Source organism: Bombina bombina, chromosome 1, assembly GCF_027579735.1.
Source record: "Bombina bombina isolate aBomBom1 chromosome 1, aBomBom1.pri, whole genome shotgun sequence".
Taxonomy (NCBI): domain Eukaryota; kingdom Metazoa; phylum Chordata; class Amphibia; order Anura; family Bombinatoridae; genus Bombina; species Bombina bombina.
Genome location: NC_069499.1, coordinates 381,565,858 through 381,590,188, shown reverse-complemented (window position 1 = coordinate 381,590,188; position 24,331 = coordinate 381,565,858). Strand labels below are relative to the sequence as shown.

The 24,331-nt window shown below is 38.9% G+C and overlaps 1 protein-coding gene across 1 annotated transcript in view; it reads right to left on the bottom strand.

Annotated features, from left to right (window-relative positions):
* ARHGAP15 (Rho GTPase activating protein 15) overlaps positions 1 to 24,331 on the bottom strand; it is a 1,708,250-nt gene that overhangs the window by 250,467 nt on the left and 1,433,452 nt on the right. The window lies entirely within an intron of this gene.

The window sequence follows — 24,331 nt, the reverse complement described above, 5'->3', positions numbered from 1 at the left end:
CTTTTTTGTATATTGACTCGCCGGAGTTGCGTAAGGTTGCCATGGTAACGTATCACACTGTGATACGATGTCGGCTGGATGACGTCAAGGCGCTGAGCCGTGTGTTGCGTGTGTTGTGTTCTGAGTGCTCGCCATTCTGATTATCAGGTACCTTTGCTCATAGAATTATCATATGTATGCTTATATCGATTTTGGATACTTGCGTAAGGTGACTATGTGGTCATAATAGGACTTAAACATGAGTGACCTTGATTTAACCCTTGGTGTGTACGCAGTATACCTGAATACTAAATGCAGGTTTGGTGTATTTTGTTAAGGTGTGCTGTTCCTTTTGGAACATGATTTGCCCCAAGAGGGTTGCTTCTTATTTATTTATTTCAATCTGATAAGGGTTCATTAGGCTGGTTATACATAATGATCACAAGTGCACAATGTTTAAATATGTATATTGCACAACACTACACAAGACACATCCATTAGGAATGTATGTCAGGGGACACAATGGTACTTGTAACACATGTAGTTTCTTATTTTGCACTTATAACATAAGTATATATTTTTATCATGTCACTTATATAAGTATGTCCGGTATGTGCTTCTTTGGACTTTTACTATATGTTTTTGATATGTTTTATCATGAGCATCTGATAACATTACTACATTATATGTGAATACACTTAGGAAGTCTCTGTTGTTGAGGATCACTATGGTAACCATTTTTGGTACAATTTCACTGGGGGAGGGGCTTGTTTGGCTTTATATTTTCTGCTATTGTTGGTTTGTATTTGTCTGAGGAAGGGGAGTGTCCCCCCGAAACATCACGCTTGATCTAATAAATTTTTACTAAAAAGACCAGTGAGTGCCTTCCTTCACAGTGTGTATATATATATATATATATATATATATATATATATATATATATATATATATATATATATATATATATATATATATAAATCAATGTAAATATTTGCATAGGAAATTAGCACACCTGGGCAAGTATCCCCACTTGCTTTTCCCCAGAATTTCTTAATATACAATGTTACCATTGCACAAGAGAATTGTGGGTAAGATATGCAAATTAAATATGCAAATTCTCAGTTTTTTTGCTTCAAAATACTGTTTTGACACAGCGATCCTTTTAACAGGATTTTTACAGCAAACCAGAAATCACTCACTAGACAAGCCTGTTTTGTTCTTTTTGGAACTCATCAGTAGGAGATAGATTTCTGGTTGCTGCATTGGTAAAGCTATTTTCATGGTTAAACCAAAATTCATTAAAATTATGGGGGGAGATAAAAAACTGAAATTAAAATCCTCCATGTCTCAAAATTAAATCAATGTAAATATTTGCATAGGAAATAATCACACCTAGGCAAGTATCCTCTCTTGATTTTCCCCAGAAATTCTTAATATACAATGTTACCATTGCACAAGAGAATTGTGGGTAAGATATGCAAATTAAATATGCAAATTCTCAGTTTTTTTGCTTCAAAATACTGTTTTGACACAGCGATCCTTTTAACAGGATTTTTACAGCAAACCAGAAATCACTCACTAGACAAGCCTGTTTTGTTCTTTTTGGAACTCATCAGTAGGAGATAGATTTCTGGTTGCTGCATTGATAAAACTATTTTCATGGTTAAACCAAAATTCATTAAAATTATGGGGGGAGATAAAAAACTGAAATTAAAATCCTCCATGTCTCAAAATTAAATCAATGTAAATATTAGCATAGGAAATTAGCACACCTAGGCAAGTATCCCCGCTTGCTTTTCCCCAGAAATTCTTAATATACAATGTTACTATTGCACAAGAGAATTGTGGGTAAGATATGCAAATTAAATATGCAAATTCTCAGTTTTTTTGCTTCAAAATACTGTTTTGACACAGTGATCCTTTTAACAGGATTTTTACAGCAAACCAGAAATCACTCACTAGACAAGCCTGTTTCGTTCTTTTTGGAACTCATCAGTAGGAGATAGATTTCTGGTTGCTGCATTGGTAAAGCTATTTTCATGGTTAAACCAAAATTCATTAAAATTATGTGGGGAGATAAAAAACTGAAATTAAAATCCTCCATGTCTCAAAATTAAATCAATGTAAATATTTGCATAGGAAATTAGCACACCTAGGCAAGTATCCCCGCTTGCTTTTCCCCAGAAATTCTTTATATTTACATTGATTTAATTTTGAGACATGGAGGATTTGAATTTCATTTTTTTTATCTCCCCCCATAATTTTAATGAATTTTGGTTTAACCATGAAAATAGCTGTACCAATGCAGCAACCAGAAATCTATCTCCTACTGATGAGTTCCAAAAAGAACGAAACAGGCTTGTCTAGTGAGTGATTTCTGGTTTGCTGTAAAAATCCTGTTAAAAGGATTGCTGTGTCAAAACAGTATTTTGAAGCAAAAAACTGAGAATTTGCATATTTAATTTGCATATCTTACCCACAATTCTCTTGTGCAATAGTAACATTGTATATTAAGAATTTCTGGGGAAAAGCAAGCGGGGATACTTGCCTAGGTGTGCTAATTTCCTATGCAAATATTTACATTGATTTAATTTTCAGACATGGAGGATTTTAATTTCAGTTTTTTATCTCCCCCCATAATTTTAATGAATTTTGGTTTAACCATGAAAATAGCTTTACAAATACAGCAACCAGAAATCTATCTCCTACTGATGAGTTCCAAAAAGAACGAACAGGCTTGTCTAGTGAGTGATTTCTGGTTTGCTGTAAAAATCCTGTTAATAGGATCGCTGTGTCAAAGCAGTATTTTGAATAAAAAAACTGAGAATTTGCATATCTTACCCACCATTCTCTTGTGCAATAGTAACATTGTATATTAAGAATTTCTGGGGAAAAGAAAGCGGGGATACTTGCCTAGGTGTGCTAATTTCCTATGCAAATATTTACTTTGATTTAATTTTGAGACATGGAGGATTTTAATTTCAGTTTTTTATCTCCCCCCATAATTTTAATGAATTTTGGTTTAACCATGAACATAACTTTACCAATGCAGCAACCAGAAATCTATCTCCTACTAATGATGAGTTCCAAAAATAATGAAACAGGCTTGTCTAGTGAGTGATTTCTGGTTTGCTGTAAAAATCCTGTTAAAAGGATCGCTGTGTCAAAACAGTATTTTGAAGCAAAAAAACTGAGAATTTGGATATTTAATTTGCATATCTTACCCACAATTCTCTTGTGCAATGGTAACATTGTATATTAAGAATTTCTGGGGAAAAGCAAGCGGGGATACTTGCCTAGGTGTGCTAATTTCCTATGCAAATATTTACATTGATTTAATTTTGAGATGTGGAGGATTTTAATTTCAGTTTTTTATCTCCCCCCATAATTTTAATGAATTTTATATATATATATATATATATATATATATATATATATATATATATATATATATATATATATATATATATATATATACACACACACAGATAATTTCTAAATATTTTCACACAAAAAAAATGTTTTTGCTAGACATAAATGGTGTTATACATATTAATAAAATGTATATACAAACATGAATCCCTTTGGCCTAGATTACGAGTTTTGTGTTAGGGTTAAAAAGCAGCGTTGGCCGGTCCCAATGCTGCTTTTTAACGCCCGCTGGTATTACGAGTCTTGAAGATACATGTGTACTGCAAACTTTTTTGTCCAGACTCGGAAATACCGCAAATCCACTTACGTCAATTGCATATCCTATATTTTCAATGGGACTTGCATAGCGCCGGTATTACAAGTCTCACAAAAAATGAGCGGTAGACCCTCTCCTTTTAAGACTAATACCGGATTTAAAAGTCAGTAGTTAAGAGTTTTACACTACAGCGCCGTAGCATAAAACTCTAAAGTGCTAAAAAGTACACTAACACCCATAAACTACCTATTAAACCCAAAACCGAGCCCCCCCACATCACAAACACTAAAATAAATATTTTAACCCCTAATCTGCCAAACCGGATATCGCTGCCACTATAATAAATATATTAACCCCTAAACCACCGCATTCCCGCATTGCAAACACTAGTTAAATATTATTAACCCCTAATCTGCTGTCCCTAACATCGCCGCCACCTACCTACATTTATTAACCCCTAATCTGCCGCCCCCAACGTCGACGACACTATATTAAATGTATTAACCCCTAAACCTAAGTCTAACCCTAATCCCCCTAACTTAAATATAATTACAATAAATCTAAATAAAATTACTACAATTAACTAAATAATTCCTATTTAAAACTAAATACTTACCTATAAAATAAACCCTAAGCTAGCTACAATATAACTAATAGTTACATTGTATCTAGCTTAGGGTTTATTTTTATTTTACAGGCAACTTTGTATTTATTTTAACTAGGCAGAATAGTTATTAAATAGTTATTAACTAATTAGTTAAAATAAAGACAAATTTACCTGTAAAATAAAACCTAACCTAAATTACAATTACACCTAACACTACACTATAATTAAATAAATTAAATAAATTAAATACAATTAATTACAATTAAATAAAATTATCTAAAGTACGAAAACAAACACTAAATTACAGAAAATAATAAACAAATAACAAGATTTTTAAACTAATTACACCTAATCTAATCCCTCTAACAAAATAAAAAAGCCCCCCCAAAATAAAAAGCCCTACCCTACACTAAATTACAAATAGCCTTTAAAAGAGCCTTTTGCAGGGCATTGCCCCAAAGTAATCAGCTATTTTACCTGTAAAAAAAAATTACAATTTCCCCCCAACATTAAAACCCACCACCCACACAACCAACCCTACTCTAAAACGCACCCAATCCCCCCTTAAAAAAAACTAACACTAATCCCCTGAAGATCAACTTACCAGGAGACGTCTTCACCCAACCGGGCTGAAGTACTCAACGAAGCCGGGAGAAGTCTTCATCCAACCGGGCAGAAGTGGTCCTCCAGACGGGCAGAAGTCTTCATCCAGACGGCATCTTCTATCTTCATCCATCCGGCGCAGAGCGGGTCCATCTTCAAGACATCCGACGTGGAGCATCCTCTTCTTTCCACAGCCGACAACTGAACGAAGGTTCCTTTAAATGAAGTCATCCAAGATTGTGTCCCTTCAATTCTGATTGGCTGATAGAATTCTATCAGCCAATCGGAATTAAGGTAGAAAAAATCCTATTGGCTGATCCAATCAGCCCATAGGATTGAGCTGGCATTCTATTGGCTGTTCCAATCAGCCAATAGAATGCCAGTTCAATCCTATTGGCTGATTGCATCAGCCAATAGGATTGTTTCTACCTTAATTCCGATTGGCTGATATAATTCTATAAGCCAATCGGAATTATAGGGACGCCATCTTGAATGACGTCATTTAAAGGAACCTTCATTCAGTCGTCGGCCGTGGAAAGAAGAGGATGCTCCACGTCGGAGGTCTTGAAGATGGACCCGCTCCACACCGGATGGATGAAGATATAAGATGCCGTCTGGATGAAGACTTCTGCCCGTCTGGAGGACTACTTCTGCCCAGTTGGATGAAGACTTCTGCCTGTCTGGAGGACCACTTCTGCCCTGTTGGGTGAAGACGTCTCCCGGTAAGGTGATCTTCAGGGGGTTAGTGTTAGGTTTTTTTAAGGGGGGATTGGGTGGGTTTTAGAGTAGGGTTGGTTGTGTGGGTGGTGGGTTTTAATGTTGGGGAGGGAATTGTAATTTTTTTTTCAAGTTAAAGAGATGATTACTTTGGAGCAATGCCCCGCAAAAGGCCCTTTTATTGGCTATTTGTAATTTAGTGTAGGGTAGGGATTTTTTTTATTTTGGGGGGGCTTTTTTATTTTGTTAGGGGGATTAGTTTAGGTGTAATTAGTTTAAAAATCTTGTAATTTCTTTATTATTTTCTGTAATTTAGTGTTTTTTTTGTACTTTAGATAATTTTATTTAATTGTTATTAATTGCATTTAATTTAGGTAATTAATTCAATTGTAGTGTAGTGTTAGGTGTAATTGTAACTTAGGTTAGGTTTTATTTTACAGGTAAATGTGTCTTTATTTTAACTAGGTAGTTATTAAATAGTTAATAACTATTTAATAACTATTCTACCTAGTTAAAATAAATACAAACTTGCCTGTAAAATAAAAATAAACCCTAAGATAGCTACAATGTAACTATTAGTTATATTGTAGCTATATTAGGGTTTATTTTATAGGTAAGTATTTAGTTTTAAATAGGAATAATTTAGTTAATGATAGTAATTTTATTTAGATTTATTTAAATTATATTTAAGTTAGGGGGTTAGGGTTAGACTTAGGTTTAGGGGTTAATATGTTTATTATAGCGAGTTTGGGGCGGCAGATTAGGGGTTAAGAAATATAATGTAGGTGTCGGCGATGTTGGGGGCAGCAGATTAAGGGTTCATAAGTATAATGTAGGTGGCGGCGGTGTCCGGAGTGGCAGATTAGGGGTTAATAATATAATGTAGGTGTCAGCGATGTTGAGGCGGCAGATTAGGGGTTAATAAGTATAATGTAGGTGTCGGCGATGTCGAGGGTGGCAGATTAGGGGTTAATAAGTATAAGATTAGGGGTGTTTAGACTCTGGGTTCATGTTAGGGTGTTAGGTGTAGACATAAATTTTCTTTCCCCATAGGAATCAATGGGGCTGCGTTAGGAGCTTTACGCTGCTTTTTTGTAGGTGTTAAGTTTTTTTCCAGCCGGCTCTACCCCATTGATTCCTATGGGGAAATCGTGCATGAGCACGTTTTACCAGCTCTCCGCTAACGTAAGCAGCGCTGGTATTGAGGTGAGATGTGGAGCAAAATTTTGCTCTTCGCTCACTTTTTTTGCAGTTAACGCCGGGTTTCTAAAAACCCGTAATACCAGCGCTGTCTGTAAGTGAGCAGTGAACTTAAACTGCTTGTTAGCACCGCACAGCCTCTAATGCAAAACTCGTAATCTAGGCGTGTGTATCTTCAATACATATCACATTTTCACCAAAAAAAAAAAATGTTTTTGCTAGACATAAATGGTGCCATACATATTAATAAAATATATATACAAACATGACTCCCTTTGTATTTTCAATATCAGTTAATGAGCAAATACAGTCTTTATCTCCCAGATCGATCTTAAACAGGCTGTTTTGTTGTTTGTGCAAAAAAAGCAACAAGTAATTTTGTTTGTGAAGATATAATCCCACATATTAACACATAAACAGTGACTCTCCCTTCCTGTTTATAAACATGTCATTGTGTTACCTGTGATTCTAATCACAAGCTCCTTATTCTTAACTTTTGTTTCTGATTTTATTACAAGACCAGAGATTCATATTTTGCATTACTTTCAATTTACTGCTCTGACAGCTTTTTTAAAGTATACAGTGAAAACAATAGTAAACATAAAACATGCCAGACAACAGAGAAAACAAAAGAACCAATAAGGACAAAGCCATAGATGTATCAACCAATCAGCATACTCATAATGTCCATAAACAGTGCACCAATACCTCCTCTTTCTTTTTGCTGCTCTGAAAGATAAGTACCTGTGCAATGTTCCCATAATAAATTGATATTTGAGTTATTCAATTTTCTAAATTGTATTGCCATATTTCTCTTTTTGTTTTTCTCTTTTACTCTTTTTATGTGTTTTTATTATTATTTCCTGTTATATTCTCTCTTACATGCTCATTTTTTCTTTTTGTGGGAATTATATTTTCCTTTATTTCTCTTACCTGTCCCTGCTATTCATTGGTTAGCTGCTTTCATTAGGACCGAGTTTTTCTGTTTTAACTCTGTTTCCATTTTCCCTTCTGTGGTGTTGAGTGCGGTCACCATTTTGTTCCGCCCCTTCCTGCCCCTTTTCCCCGCCTCCTCCCTCATAGCCTGAGGTTGTTAGCTGTGAGGTTGATCTTTTCTTACCCTGGGTGGAGTTGACATTTAATCTGGTTACTCTACAGGATATGTTAATCACGCCCATAGCCTATTCAGCAACTTTGTAAGCTTAAGATTTTTCTCTGTGGGTTATTTATTTCTGACTTTTCTAGAAGCACTTTTATTTTCTAACTCTGTGTGTCACTATTTCTTTATATTTACAGATTGACAACGTTTGTTCATATCTTACAATATTGTTGTGCTGCTTTATTTTAATACTGCTATATATTCTAAATTTTAATCCCCTAAATTTTTATCTTTAAAAAAAAATATAAAAAAATGCAGTCCTTTATGAGAAATATTGACAACAAAATGAATAGTTATATTGCTAATTTTCAGTCAGATCCTCCTCAAATACATAAAAAACACACTTCTAAAACTAAACATCTTTCCCCTTCTTATATTGAAAAAGATGCTTATAGTCTGCTTCAGGCAGACATCCCTCATAGCTTATTACCAATAAGCACCTGTACTGTTAGCCGGCAGTCATCCGGCCCCAGAACTTCTGAATGTGTTGAGTGTCACAATTCAGAGGGTACTTTTCCTGATGCTTATTCTAAAAGAACTGGTCTAAAAAGACAAGCATCAACATTTTTACAAACTCTCTCTGAAAATCAATCCCCCTCTTCCGGTGAGGGGGAATTTTCAGATGAATATAAATATAACAATTGTCAATCCTCTGATAATGATTTAGATTATTCTGATTTCAACAACTTTATTAAATTTAAAAGACATAAAAAATCTTTGCCTATTAATGATTCAGAAATAATTTTTCTCTATTCCCTTGGTAAACCTACATTTAAACCAGAGGAGGTTAAGCATACCAGATCCTCAGAGTGGTTTCCCTCCTCAGGTTTTGCAAAATATATTGATTTTTATTTAAGGCATCCGTTATTGCAAGAAGTTCATAGTAAACTTCGTGCCGAATGTCCTCGCCCCTCCCTCCCAGGTAACTCCTCTGTCACTCCTGACATTGACCCCCAAATTTTAAAATTCCTGGGTTCTCCTGCATCTAGCATTAAACGAGGATCTGAAAAATTACTTAAGTCTTGTCAAGACAAGCTTTTAGATATTTCTGGCCCCTTGTCAATGTTATTTGAGTTGACTGAGGATTCTGTTATAAATAATTCTACAATTGATCCTCAAATCATCATAGAGTATATTCAAATAGCCTTTGTTTTATTAGGCAATGCCAATACTGCTATAGCTTGCGAATGCAGAAGGTCCATTCTGCGCAGGCTAGACCCGAGATTATCTGATTTTGCCAATAATGAGACATCTACAGACCACTATGGCCTTCTCTTCGGAGAGGTATATCTCAAAAAACCGAGTGACTATACTAAAACTTTTTCTAGTTTATCTAAAACTAAAGCCACTATAAAGAAGACCCTTCACCAAAATCCACGCCCCCTTTTTGATAGGGCTGGAAAAAGAAAGGGTCGTTTTCCCGGCCAGCAACCCTTCATCTCTAGACCTCAATTTTATCAGCAACAGCAGCTTTAGCAGCAAAAACAATTTGTCTCTCCCTTCTTCCCCACAAGAACCTGCTTCTGGCTCAGAGGTGCAAGATCAAGAGGTCGCTTTAGAACTCCTTCAGGTAATTTCTATTCTTACACTGTTAATATTTTCCTAAAGATTTCTTCTCTCAGGGGCCCTTTCCTTCTCGACCTTTTTGCCTCTCGTTCCAATTTTCAAGTCAAAACCTTCTTCAGCTGGAGACCGGACCCAGGCGCCTCTGCCGTGGACGCTTTCCTTCAAGTGTGGCCCCCTTCAGAAGCTTATGCTTTTCCCCCCTTTTCTATGATTGCTCGGACTCTGTCTTATATCCGCAGGAAACTGAAGAAACGATGCGATGACTCCGTGAAATAGATAAAAGTTCAAATTTATTGAAAAATACTTAAAACAAGAAACAGAAGCTAGCAGCATACAAAAAATGGTAAGGCGCAGCACCAAGGCTTACACGTTTAGGCTAACAAGCCGTAATCATAGCCTGTTAGTGCTGGGCTATTACCTTACTTTTTAAAAGGCAAATTGTTTTGCTATTGGCTATTACAATTTAATTAAAACAAAGAAACGCCTACCATCAGTTAACTACTTCTTAACCAAACTACAAAGAACAGGGTGTCAGACTGAACAGTACAATAATAACAAGCCACAGATTAAGCAGGACACATATTGAAGTGAGATTTAAGGTTATGTACATAGCTATACCTTGTTGTAAATCAATCATGCATTTTGTATAGAGAACAATGTACTGTCCTACAAAGCAACAGGTAACTCATTCAAAAAAATTATTATATTATATATATATACACACAATATAATGCTACTTAGTGAACCCTTATATACAATGGACGGTGTTGTAAAAATATCCTAATAATACCCAGGTATGCAAACTTAAAGTAGGAAATGAATCTATCAACCTAATATATATTTGCTAATCAGAACCAGGTGTGTAAATGACACACAAGGTAAATACATAGATAAAACCTTAGGTATTAATGGCTAATACTAGATATTAAATATATGAATGAGGATAAGAAGACATTAAATAAGGATTCATATAGGGGTACTTGACACCAGGGTATTCAAAAGACCCCATTCAAAAAATGTGTTTGACAATATTCAATTACTCCCAGTAGTTTATCATGTTGTATCGAGAGTTAAGACCTTTTGATACCCTGGTGTCAAGGGTAAAGATCCAAAAAATTTCTCTTTTGGCCAATAATTGGTCTATATCTCCTCCCCTCTTTGGTAATGACACCTTTTCAATGGCACACCATCTGAAGGTATTGAGGTTCCCCTCATGTTTAATTGCAAAATGTTGTACTAAAGGTGTAGACGCCTTATGGTAGACAAGTGCTCCCTAATGCGTGATCTCATGTCCCTAGACGTGAGACACACATATTGTAATTTACAAAGCGAGCATGTGATCAAATATACAACATAGCATGTAGTGCCATTCAAACATGACTTTATGTCATAATGTTTGCCGTTTGTCATAGAGACAAAATCTTTAGTAATGTGCACATACTCTCAGGGTTTGCACCTGAAACTGCCACATTGGAACGTTCCAGTGTGTCTTAACCAGGAGCTCATAGTACTGGGCCTTTGTTTAAGCTGAGTAGGGGACAAAATACTGCCTAATGTTTTTGTTTTCTTGTATGAACATTTTATGCTTTCTTCTACTGTTTGGACCAAGTGGTCATCAGCAGACAGAATCAAAAAATGTTTTCTCATGATTTTGCAAATTTGTTTATACTCCGTACTGAATTCAGTTACAAAAAAGACCCCTTTAGGACTTGATGTTTCTTTTCCTGTGTTGGTATTTTCTCTCAGTAATTGTTCCCTAGAAATTGATTCTACGGCTAACCTTGCCCTGTTGATATCATAATAATTAGGATAAGATCTATCCTTGAGTTTTTGTGTGAGTGTTGTCACTTCCCTCTGAAAATCACTAGACTTGGTACAATTCCTTCTGAACCTGGTAAACTGTCCTTTGGCTACCGCAAATCTGGTTTGTTTCGGATGACAACTATTTCCATGCAACAGAGTATTCCCTGATATCGGTTTATGATAAACTCTGGTTGATACTCTTCTACCAACAGTTCCTGTCAAAATTAAATCAAGAAAATGTATTTCATGTGTATTGGTCTCAAATGTAAATTGTAGGTTCATATCATTGTCATTAAGGTATAGGACAAAATTCTGGATACCATTGAGATCCCCCGTCCAGATGAACAGGAGATCATCAATGTCTCCTGTATAGGACAATGTCTTTAATGCAAGGGTTATTTTCTCCAAAGATGTGGCACAGTTCCCACCAACCTAAATATAGGTTGGCATACGATGGGGCAAATTTAGCTCCCATCACTGTGCCACATCTCTGGAGAAAAAAGTCATTTTCAAATGTTAGAAGAAAACCCACAACTCTCACTACATATAGCTGAAAAGTCAGAGTAGAATTACTGAACATTTTAAGGCAATTGATTAGAGCCTCAATACCTCTGTTGTGCGGGATGCTTGAATACAAAGCTACAGTATCAACCGTTACCCATAAGTATCCAGGATTCCATGTGATGTTCTCAACAATGTTTATTACATGCTTAGTGTCCCTGATGTATGATACCAACTGTGGCACTAGGGGTTGCAGAATACAATCCACCCATTGCGAGAGGTGTTCTAATAAAGAATCAACACCACTCACAATGGGTCTCCCCTGAACATTGTCTAGACTCTTATGGACTTTTAGGAGATGGTGAAAACAAGGAGTTTTGGGGCATTTAACATCCAAATACTCAACTGTTTGATCATCCAAAAAGCCTTGTTCTCTCCCATCATCCAAAATTTGTCTAAGTTCTTGTCTAAATCTACTTGTGGGGTCTGTAGTTAACTTTAAATAGTCATTAGGATTGGACAGTTGGCGTCGTGCTTCTGCTACATAATGAACTTTATCCATTACCACCACGGCTCCACCTTTATCAGCCGGGCGCACTACCAACTGTTCATTCCTCTGGGGCTCCTCCAATGCTAGCCTTTGCTTTCTTGAAAGGTTGCTTTCTACCCTTTGTGTTTGTAGTTTTAATTTAATCAGATCCTGTTCAATTCTTTGTTGAAATGTTTCGAGTATGCTACCCCTGCTGTGAATTGGTTAGAACTTAGATTTATTCTTAAATTTAGGAGTTACATTTATCATGTCAGAGGGTAACCTAGATTCCATCTCTAGTTTCTGTAAGGTGACTAAATCACAAGTTTCACTGAAGCTCTGATGTTTACTACTCTCCAGTTGCATCAAGTTGTTACTGACACTCACAAGAGACTTGTCATTTTTAAAATGTTTACGTAAGGTAAGATTTCTTACCAGACGATTGACGTCCAATAAAGTTTGAAATATATTGAAACCAACAGTTGGATAAAAACCTAGCCCTAAAGCTAATAGGCTGTGTTGTTCTTTTGTGAGATTATATGTTGAAAGGTTTATCACATTAGTAGTGTCTATTTGTATTTTGTCTGCGGGCAACTGGCCCTGAGTGTGTATCTCCCCTGGGTGTTATTCTGTTCTTTCCCTCTGTCTACCCAATCTTGGGCCTCTGGAAAAACCTGTTCAAGGTCAGAACAGAAGGAATTACCAGATTCAACATTATATCCGCAGGAACCCGATATCTCTTCTCCTGATCACCCCACTGTGGCCATCCCAGCCTTGGTACCCTTGTCTTCTGGAACTCTCTTTCCTTCCTCCCCTACTTATTCCTTCCATCCCTCATCTTCTCCTAAATCCCCTGGGATTCCCTCATCCCCTGTTGCTTTCCAAATCTCTAACTATTGTTGCTTGGATGCTTTCAGCGGATCTTGGTCTCTCGATGGACTTTTGGACCAAGCGCAATCTTTATTACAAGACTCTTGAGCTCCTGGAACCAAAAGATGTTATCTCTAAGCTTGGTCCAAGTGGTCTGGCTGGTGTGTCCAGAGGGACTTGGATCTCTTTTCAGCTCCTTTGAATTTAATTTTAGATTATTTCTCTTTTCTTTTTGACTCAGGTCTTGCCTATAGATCTATCAATATACAGTTGTGCTCATAAGTTTGCATACCCTGGCAGAATTTATGATTTCTTGGCCATTTTTCAGAGAATATGAATAACAACACAAAAACTTGGGAGGCGGAGCGAGCAGCCGAGCATAATGGCCGCACTTCACTGAGGCTCTGAATGTGGGCCGGGTGCTAATGCCCTTAAACACGACTAAACGCTCGAGTAATAAGCCCATAACAATTGTAAGATATACCTAACATCTGGTAGCCAGTTTGGGGACCCGGTGACCCAGCTCCTCACCGTGCACGCTATCGCTGTGACCTCTCAGACTTGTGGCCTTTACCGCAGCAAGTAACACTCCTGAAACCCGGACCTAACAGCACATAGTTCGGAACAAGCAAGATCAGGGACACTACTTGATGATCACATGGGAAACTTCTCTCGCAGCTCATAACACTCTGCACTTCTAACACTGCAGCTTGTGATCTTTCCTGGGACTGGACCACGCTTCACAACGCCCGGTAAGCCATAAGACCCACACGTTTTATCTTACACCTCGCCCTAACCACAAATCATCACCTGGGGGACACGCTTCCAATTAAACAACTCAGAAGCCACTCTAATACACTGACTGTGCTTCTGCAAAGGCGCATACAACCCCAGACAAAACGAGATCAAAGATACATGTATGAGGCACGCAACTGCTGTAATCATCTTGTTGCTGCACTACTTTGAACACTAACGTGAAGGAAAATTACCTATGCATAAGGACTGTTTTCCAGAGGGCACTCTCCTCAACCTTAAAGCCACGTGGGGCAACATTAAATACCCCAAATTAAAGGACGCATCAGAAGTTACTATTTTCGCTCATATAAATAAGCCATCCTAACTGATAACGCTGTGCTCACTGCCAGAGCGGATAAGGTTACCCTGTACGCCACCATAACTCCATATGCGCTGTCTCACTAATATACACAGCCACAGCCTAATAAAAGTTTTTTATATATCTCAATAAATAGACATTCATGTCAGGAGCACAGTCGGGGCCTAACTTATCCTTTTCGACATTAAGCATCAGAGCCCCAAGCCCATGAAAGAAATTACCCCTTCCTCAGTGCTAATGGTGTATATAGACTGTAAGAATCTCAGGGCTGCAGACAAATAATTTAAGCGCATATGCTCCTAATTCTGAGACTTTAATCATTGTGCGCCTCACACATGTATCCCCGCTCCCTTTCCCGCCACACCACGGTGCGGCGGGTCATACCCCATTTTCCCTCCACCGTGATCGCCCTGTGAGGGTAAAATCCCCAGGGGGTGCAGTGTGTGGCGACACTTTCAGTTAAACCAAGTGCCCCAACACCACTTCCTGGCACTATGTCACAAAGAAAAAACACTCGTCAAGATAAACCGCAAAAGCTGCTACAGACTAATCAGCCTGCAGTTCATGCTTTCTTCAAGCAGACAGACCACCCACCTACGACTAAAACAACAGAGTCCACTTCGGACGTTACAGAAGAGGAGCAAGTCAATAGTCCACCTATAACCATTGCAGCGGCAACTACAATCATGGCCCAGGAGGAGGACACACCAATAACATACAAAGCTATTGCAACCTTAATTGAGCAGGTTAAGACATGCATCAAGGATGAATGCGCTGATCTGAAGAAAGAGATCAGCGACCTGGGCCACAGGGTAGACACTCTGGAGGAGCATGAGTTTGTGGTAGCACAAAAACTAGCACACCTCTCAACGAGTCAAACTCAACAAGATCATCATATCTCAGAACTTGAAGACAAAATTGACGATTTGGAAAATCGCACCAGAAGGGGAAACCTTCGCTTCAGGGGGATACCAGAGTCGGTATTAAACAATGATATACGAGACTATCTCCAGGCTTTATTTGCGGACATACTAAGAGAAAACTCCCCTGAAAATCTAGACATTCCACTAGATAGAGCTCATAGAGCACTACGTCCGAAGCCCTCAGATGACTCCCCTCCAAGAGACATTGTGGTACATTTCCAAAATTATCGTCAAAAAGAGGAAATATATAATGCTGCCAGGAAAAAACAAATTGTACATTTCCAAGACCATCAAATCCAAATTTACCAGGACCTATCACTCAGAACACTACAGAAGAGGCAAGACTTTCAACCCCTAACATCACATCTCTGCTCACTTCATATCCCATACAGATGGGGATTTCCTACCTCAGTAATAGTGATGAAAAACGGGAAGAAGACGGAATGCTCTTCTCCATCTGACATTCACAGATTCTGCAACATTTTAAAAATACCATCGCCGGATACAACAAATCATCAATCGTCTCAAAGACCTCAAGATGGTTCAACCGGCTCCAAATCCCAGCGGAGACCAGACCCAGCCACCGACTCTAAATAAAACAAGAGAAGGCAACTATCTTCCACCAACTCTGACACCATGGACTCAGGCTCCACCAGATGAGTAAATGCAATGTACTGTCTTTATATGCCTCTTTTTTCACTAGGCTCTGATCACCACACATAGGATGCCCATCACATATAGACTATGGTGCTATAACCACTTAAGGGCAATATATTATGTTTGTATTGAGCTATGTTTCATATTAAGATAAGCTCCATTATGTTATGTTATGCTATTCACAGAGTTTGATATGTTATACATGTACTGATGTTTTACGTTTCCCTGCAAGCATTGACACATTGCTCTTGAACTCTAAACTTGTCACAAGACAATATCTCTCCTCTAATACACACTTAACCATACCAATGGACCTAACCATCCCCTTTCTTAGGACCTCAAAACTGAACATATGCATATGGCTCTCACAGAGAGATCCCTTTATAGATTTTATACAATCTCCTATACACAACCTGGGACTTTGCTGAGGTTAAATAGTGACATAATACATTGACTATTTAAGCTCCCGTGACTAGCCAACTTTAGACTCAACCCCAATAACTTGGACAGTGTGTATACATTTCATGATCTCTGAAAAGTGAACACATTTCAACTAACAGTATAGGAAATCCATACAACACCCTCTACTAACCCCCATAACCCACTAGACAGAACACAATAAAACTGAACGGGCTTTCTGAACCAAGGAGACACCATGGACTCAGGCTCCACCAGATGAGTAAATGCAATGTACTGTTTGTCATTATACGACCTTTTTCTTTCCTTTTTTTTTTTTTCTCTAGGCTCTGGTCGCCATTCATAGGATGCCCATCACATATAGACTATGGTGCTATAGCCACCTAAGGGCACTATATCCTGTTTGTATTGAGCTATGTTTCATATTAAGATAAGCTCTATTATGTTATGTTATTCACTGAGTTTGATATGTTATACCTGCACTGATGTTTTACATTTCCCTGCAAGCGTTGACACATTGCTTTTGAACTCTAAACATGTCACAAGACAATATCTCACCTCTACTACACACTCAACCATGCTAACGGACCTAACCATCCCCTTCTTTAGGACCTCAAAACTGAACATATGCATATGGCTCTCTCAGAGAGATCCCTCTATAGATTTTATACAATCTCCTATACACAACCTGGGACTTTGCTGAGGTCAAATAGTACCACGACACATTGACCACTTAAATACCCGTGACTTCCCATCTTTTGACTCAACCCTAGTAACTTGGACAGTATGTATACACTCCAACACCTCTGAAAAGTGAACACACTTCAACTAACAGTATAGGGAATCCACATAACACCCTCTACTAACCCCCACACCCTACTAGACAGGACACAATAAAACTGACCGGGCTTTTTGAACCAAGGCAATGTACAGGGGATATGAGTCCCTCCTTGCCAGAACAATGCCATACAAAATTAGTCGACTTCCACATTACCTTACTCCACATTGATACCCGGCCTGTAACAACGGCCCCCGAGTTCAAAGTTACAGGTTACGAGCTGAGATTCTGTTGTATAATTTCTTTTCTCTTTTCCCTCAGCGCAAGACTTGTATTTTACATTAATGCTGATTGAATTAATATAGTCATAAATATTGTTATTTACTCTAACACCGTTTTTAAAGTCATAACCTCTCTCTTTTCCTTTCCCATCCTCATTGACTCCTATTGACTAACATTCCTACTGATACTCCTCCTTTCCAATACTAGCAGTAGGAACCCTCTCCCTCTTCTACTTAGTGTCCCGTCTGGTCCCCACATACCGAGCAGTGGGATAGCGCTAGACACTTGACATTATGATGACTCCTATAGCACGCCATAAAGAAGAAACCTTACACATAGCCACCCAAAATGTTAAGGGCTTCCTCTCAGCCGAAAAACGCTCTATAGCGTTTCATGATTTTTACAAACGAAAAATTGACGTCATTATGGTCCAGGAAACACACTTTAAGAAAAACCGTGAACCTACTTTATCCAAAAGATATTTCGACCAACACTACTGTAGTTCTGGTACATATAGGAAAAACGGGGTCAGCATTTCATTTAGACGTGGCTTCCCATTCGAACTACTGCAGAAATATACGGATACTGAGGGCAGGATCCTAATTCTTGTTGGCCTATGCTACGGCACCCCGGTCACACTGGTAAACACCTATGCACCAAACAGACCCACCCCCAACTTCTTCAAACCCCTAGTTAACAAGATACTAGATCTAGCTAAGGGGCCCATCATTGCAGGCGGAGATTTTAATTTCCCCATGAATCCAATACTAGATACCTCCAGTGGAAAATCCTATCTACGCAATAATACTCTTAACTCTAATTGTGCAGCCTTACGAACTATCAACCTATTTGATACCTGGCGAGTAGTACACACTAACAGAAGAGATTACACCTTCTTCTTGCACCCACAACACACGTATTCCAGGTTAGATTACATACTGTGTGATCAGGCTCTGCTTTCTGCCCTTGTACACTCTAGAATCTCACACACCTCTTGGTCTGACCACAGTATGGTATCTACAGAATTCAAATGGACTAGCAAACCCCATACTACATTCAACTGGAGACTCAATGACCATATACTGACTAACCAAGTAACAGTCGATGACATTAAAAAACACCCGGACAAATTTTTCGTCCTAAACAAACCTGAGGACACGTCACCCGCGAACAATTGGGAGGCATATAAATGTTTTATAAGGGGGGTAATAATAAAACAAACCGCCACACAACGTAAGATTCACAATGCCCAGTTCATTTCACTATCTAACGAATTAACTACCTGTGAAACCATTCTCAGAGCAGACCCATCCTCTGCGACCAAGCTCTCCAAATTGACTGATGCTAGAGAAGCTCTAAATAAATTTCTGATACAAAAAGCCCACATGAGGGCGTTAAACTCCAAATCTAAGTTTTTCGTAGAAAGTAATAAATCAGGTCGCCTATTGGCCAGGTCCCTTAAAAAACAAAGGCTCTCCAATTTCATTAGGACAATTCGCCACCCATCTGGTGAGGTAACCCACAAAAATGAAGAAATTATCAATTCATTTGTTTCTTACTATAAGCAATTATACAATCTAGTAGACTCCTCGCCACAAGACAAGAAAGAGAAAATAGAAACATACTTAAACACCGTCCTTACACCCTCTATCACAGAAGATAACAAACAATTCTTGGACTCTCCCATCACCCTAAGAGACATTAATCTAGTTATTAAGTTCTTGCCGAATGGCAAATCTCCAGGCCCAGATGGCCTCACATCCAAATTTTATCAGCTCCTACAAGAACACATAAACCCCCAGCTCCTGACACTCTTTAACGACATAGATCGAGGTGCTGTCCTACCCGGTTCCCTCTTAGAAGCAGTAATCACGGTGATTCCTAAGCCGGGCAAACCCAATGACGTGGTCAGCAACTACAGACCAATCTCACTTATAAATATTGATATGAAAATTTATGTCAAAATCTTAGCCAACCGTTTGAATGCAATATTGCCCAGCATAGTCCACCCTGACCAGGTGGGCTTCATTAGGGGGAGAGAGGCGAAGGATAACACCACCAGATTACTCCACTCACTGCAACAAGCCCACCTTACCCGTTCGCCTCTAACCTTGCTTTCGACAGATGCTGAGAAGGCATTTGACAGGGTGGACTGGCAATTTATGTGGTCCACCCTGTCAAAGTTCGGCTTTTCCGAGCTCTTCATTTCCAGAATAAAGGCCCTTTATCACAACCCGAGCGCAAAGATTAAAATCAACAATAACATATCCCAGCCTTTCCCCATTTCCAATGGCACACGTCAAGGATGCCTGCTCTCACCTCTATTATTCGCTATTACAGTTGAAATACTGGCACTGCAAATTAGACATTGTCACCATATACAAGGCCTAAAATTCGGAGACACTACCCAAAAATGCCTTCTGTTTGCGGACGATGTGATTTTCACTTTACAATCCCCAATCACCTCCCTTCCCGCTATCATACAAACCTTAGAAGCATACAAGCAGGTTTCCGACTTCTCCATTAATATGGAGAAGTCGGGACTATTGCCGATAAATCTAGGCTCTGATCACCACACATAGGATGCCCATCACATATAGACTATGGTGCTATAACCACTTAAGGGCAATATATTCTGTTTGTATTGAGATATGTTTCATATTAAGATAAGCTCCATTATGTTATGTTATGCTATTCACAGAGTTTGATATGTTATACATGTACTGATGTTTTACGTTTCCCTGCAAGCATTGACACACTGCTCTTGAACTCTAAACTTGTCACAAGACAATATCTCTCCTCTAATACACACTTAACCATACCAATGGACCTAACCATCCCCTTTCTTAGGACCTCAAAACTGAACATATGCATATGGCTCTCACAGAGAGATCCCTTTATAGATTTTATACAATCTCCTATACACAACCTGGGACTTTGCTGAGGTTAAATAGTGACATAATACATTGACTATTTAAGCTCCTGTGACTAGCCAACTTTAGACTCAACCCCAATAACTTGGACAGTGTGTATACATTTCATCATCTCTGAAAAGTGAACACATTTCAACTAACAGTATCGGAAATCCATACAACACCCTCTACTAACCCCCATAACCCACTAGACAGAACACAATAAAACTGAACGGGCTTTCTGAACCAAGGAGACACCATGGACTCAGGCTCCACCAGATGAGTAAATGCAATGTACTGTTTGTCATTATACGACCTTTTTCTTTCCTTTTTTTTTTTTCTCTAGGCTCTGATCGCCATTCATAGGATGCCCATCACATATAGACTATGGTGCTATAGCCACCTAAGGGCACTATATCCTGTTTGTATTGAGCTATGTTTCATATTAAGATAAGCTCTATTATGTTATGTTATGTTATTCACTGAGTTTGATATGTTATACCTGCACTGATGTTTTACATTTCCCTGCAAGCGTTGACACATTGCTTTTGAACTCTAAACATGTCACAAGACAATATCTCACCTCTACTACACACTCAACCATGCTAACGGACCTAACCATCCCCTTCTTTAGGACCTCAAAACTGAACATATGCATATGGCTCTCTCAGAGAGATCCCTCTATAGATTTTATACAATCTCCTATACACAACCTGGGACTTTGCTGAGGTCAAATAGTACCACGACACATTGACCACTTAAATACCCGTGACTTCCCATCTTTTGACTCAACCCTAGTAACTTGGACAGTATGTATACACTCCAACACCTCTGAAAAGTGAACACACTTCAACTAACAGTATAGGGAATCCACATAACACCCTCTACTAACCCCCACACCCTACTAGACAGGACACAATAAAACTGACCGGGCTTTTTGAACCAAGGCAATGTACAGGGGATATGAGTCCCTCCTTGTCAGAACAATGCCATACAAAATTAGTCGACTTCCACATTACCTTACTCCACATTGATACCCGGCCTGTAACAACGGCCCCCGAGTTCAAAGTTACAGGTTACGAGCTGAGATTCTGTTGTATAATTTCTTTTCTCTTTTCCCTCAGCGCAAGACTTGTATTTTACATTAATGCTGATTGAATTAATATAGTCATAAATATTGTTATTTACTCTAACACCGTTTTTAAAGTCATAACCTCTCTCTTTTCCTTTCCCATCCTCATTGACTCCTATTGACTAACATTCCTACTGATACTCCTCCTTTCCAATACTAGCAGTAGGAACCCTCTCCCTCTTCTACTTAGTGTCCCGTCTGGTCCCCACATACCGAGCAGTGGGATAGCGCTAGACACTTGACATTATGATGACTCCTATAGCACGCCATAAAGAAGAAACCTTACACATAGCCACCCAAAATGTTAAGGGCTTCCTCTCAGCCGAAAAACGCTCTATAGCGTTTCATGATTTTTACAAACGAAAAATTGACATCATTATGGTCCAGGAAACACACTTTACGAAAAACCGTGAACCTACTTTATCCAAAAGATATTTCGACCAACACTACTGTAGTTCTGGTACATATAGGAAAAACGGGGTCAGCATTTCATTTAGACGTGGCTTCCCATTCGAACTACTGCAGAAATATACAGATACTGAGGGCAGGATCCTAATTCTTGTTGGCCTATGCTACGGCACCCCGGTCACACTGGTAAACACCTATGCACCAAACAGACCCACCCCCAACTTCTTCAAACCCCTAGTTAACAAGATACTAGATCTAGCTAAGGGGCCCATCATTGCAGGCAGAGATTTTAATTTCCCCATGAATCCAATACTAGATACCTCCAGTGGAAAATCCTATCTACGCAATAATACTCTTAACTCTAATTGTGCAGCCTTACGAACTATCAACCTATTTGATACCTGGCGAGTAGTACACACTAACAGAAGAGATTACACCTTCTTCTCGCACCCACAACACACGTATTCCAGGTTAGATTACATACTGTGTGATCAGGCTCTGCTTTCTGCCCTTGTACACTCTAGAATCACACACACCTCTTGGTCTGACCACAGTATGGTATCTACAGAATTCAAATGGACTAGCAAACCCCATACTACATTCAACTGGAGACTCAATGACCATATACTGACTAACCAAGTAACAGTCGATGACATTAAAAAACACCCGGACAAATTTTTCGTCCTAAACAAACCTGAGGACACGTCACCCGCGAACAATTGGGAGGCATATAAATGTTTTATAAGGGGGGTAATAATAAAACAAACCGCCACACAACGTAAGATTCACAATGCCCAGTTCATTTCACTATCTAACGAATTAACTACCTGTGAAACAATTCTCAGAGCAGACCCATCCTCTGCGACCAAGCTCTCCAAATTGACTGATGCTAGAGAAGCTCTAAATAAATTTGTGATCCAAAAAGCCCACATGAGGGCGTTAAACTCCAAATCTAAGTTTTTCGTAGAAAGTAATAAATCAGGTTGCCTATTGGCCAGGTCCCTTAAAAAACAAAGGCTCTCCAATTTCATTAGGACAATTCGCCACCCATCTGGTGAGGTAACCCACAAAAATGAAGAAATTATCAATTCATTTGTTTCTTACTATAAGCAATTATACAATCTAGTAGACTCCTCGCCACAAGACAAGAAAGAGAAAATAGAAACATACTTAAACACCGTCCTTACACCCTCTATCACAGAAGATAACAAACAATTCTTGGACTCTCCCATCACCCTAAGAGACATTAATCTAGTTATTAAGTTCTTGCCGAATGGCAAATCTCCAGGCCCAGATGGCCTCACATCCAAATTTTATCAGCTCCTACAAGAACACATAAACCCCCAGCTCCTGACACTCTTTAACGACATAGATCGAGGTGCTGTCCTACCCGGTTCCCTCTTAGAAGCAGGAATCACGGTGATTCCTAAGCCGGGCAAACCCAATGACGTGGTCAGCAACTACAGACCAATCTCACTTATAAATATTGATATGAAAATTTATGTCAAAATCTTAGCCAACCGTTTGAATGCAATATTGCCCAGCATAGTCCACCCTGACCAGGTGGGCTTCATTAGGGGGAGAGAGGCGAAGGATAACACCACCAGATTACTCCACTCACTGCAACAAGCCCACCTTAACCGTTCGCCTCTAACCTTGCTTTCGACAGATGCTGAGAAGGCATTTGACAGGGTGGACTGGCAATTTATGTGGTCCACCCTGTCAAAGTTCGGCTTTTCCGAGCTCTTCATTTCCAGAATAAAGGCCCTTTATCACAACCCGAGCGCAAAGATTAAAATCAACAATAACATATCCCAGCCTTTCCCCATTTCCAATGGCACACGTCAAGGATGCCTGCTCTCACCTCTATTATTCGCTATTACAGTTGAAATACTGGCACTGCAAATTAGACATTGTCACCATATACAAGGCCTAAAATTCGGAGACACTACCCAAAAATGCCTTCTGTTTGCGGACGATGTGATTTTCACTTTACAATCCCCAACCACCTCCCTTCCCGCTCTCATACAAACCTTAGAAGCATACAAGCAGGTTTCCGACTTCTCCATTAATATGGAGAAGTCGGGACTATTGCCGATAAATCTAACCCCTCAAGAAATGCTATCTATCACACGACAAACAAAGTTCTCACTATCAGATAAACTTAAATATCTAGGCTTGATAATCTCCAAAGATCCACACACACTCTTTCCAGATAACTTTAACAGCCTCCAAACGAGCGTTAAAACCTCGCTAGAGAACTGGCATAGACAGGGACATTTAACATGGCTAGGGCGAATCAACACAGTGAAGATGATGATAGTCCCCAGATACTTATACTTGTTTCAAGCCCTTCCTCTTCCCTTACCGAAGTCCTTCCTCCTAACACAACAAAAAATGATTAATTCCTTTATCTGGTCTTATAAACGCCCGAGGATAGCTCAACACACCATGTATTTGAGTAAGGAAGATGGAGTCCTCGGTGT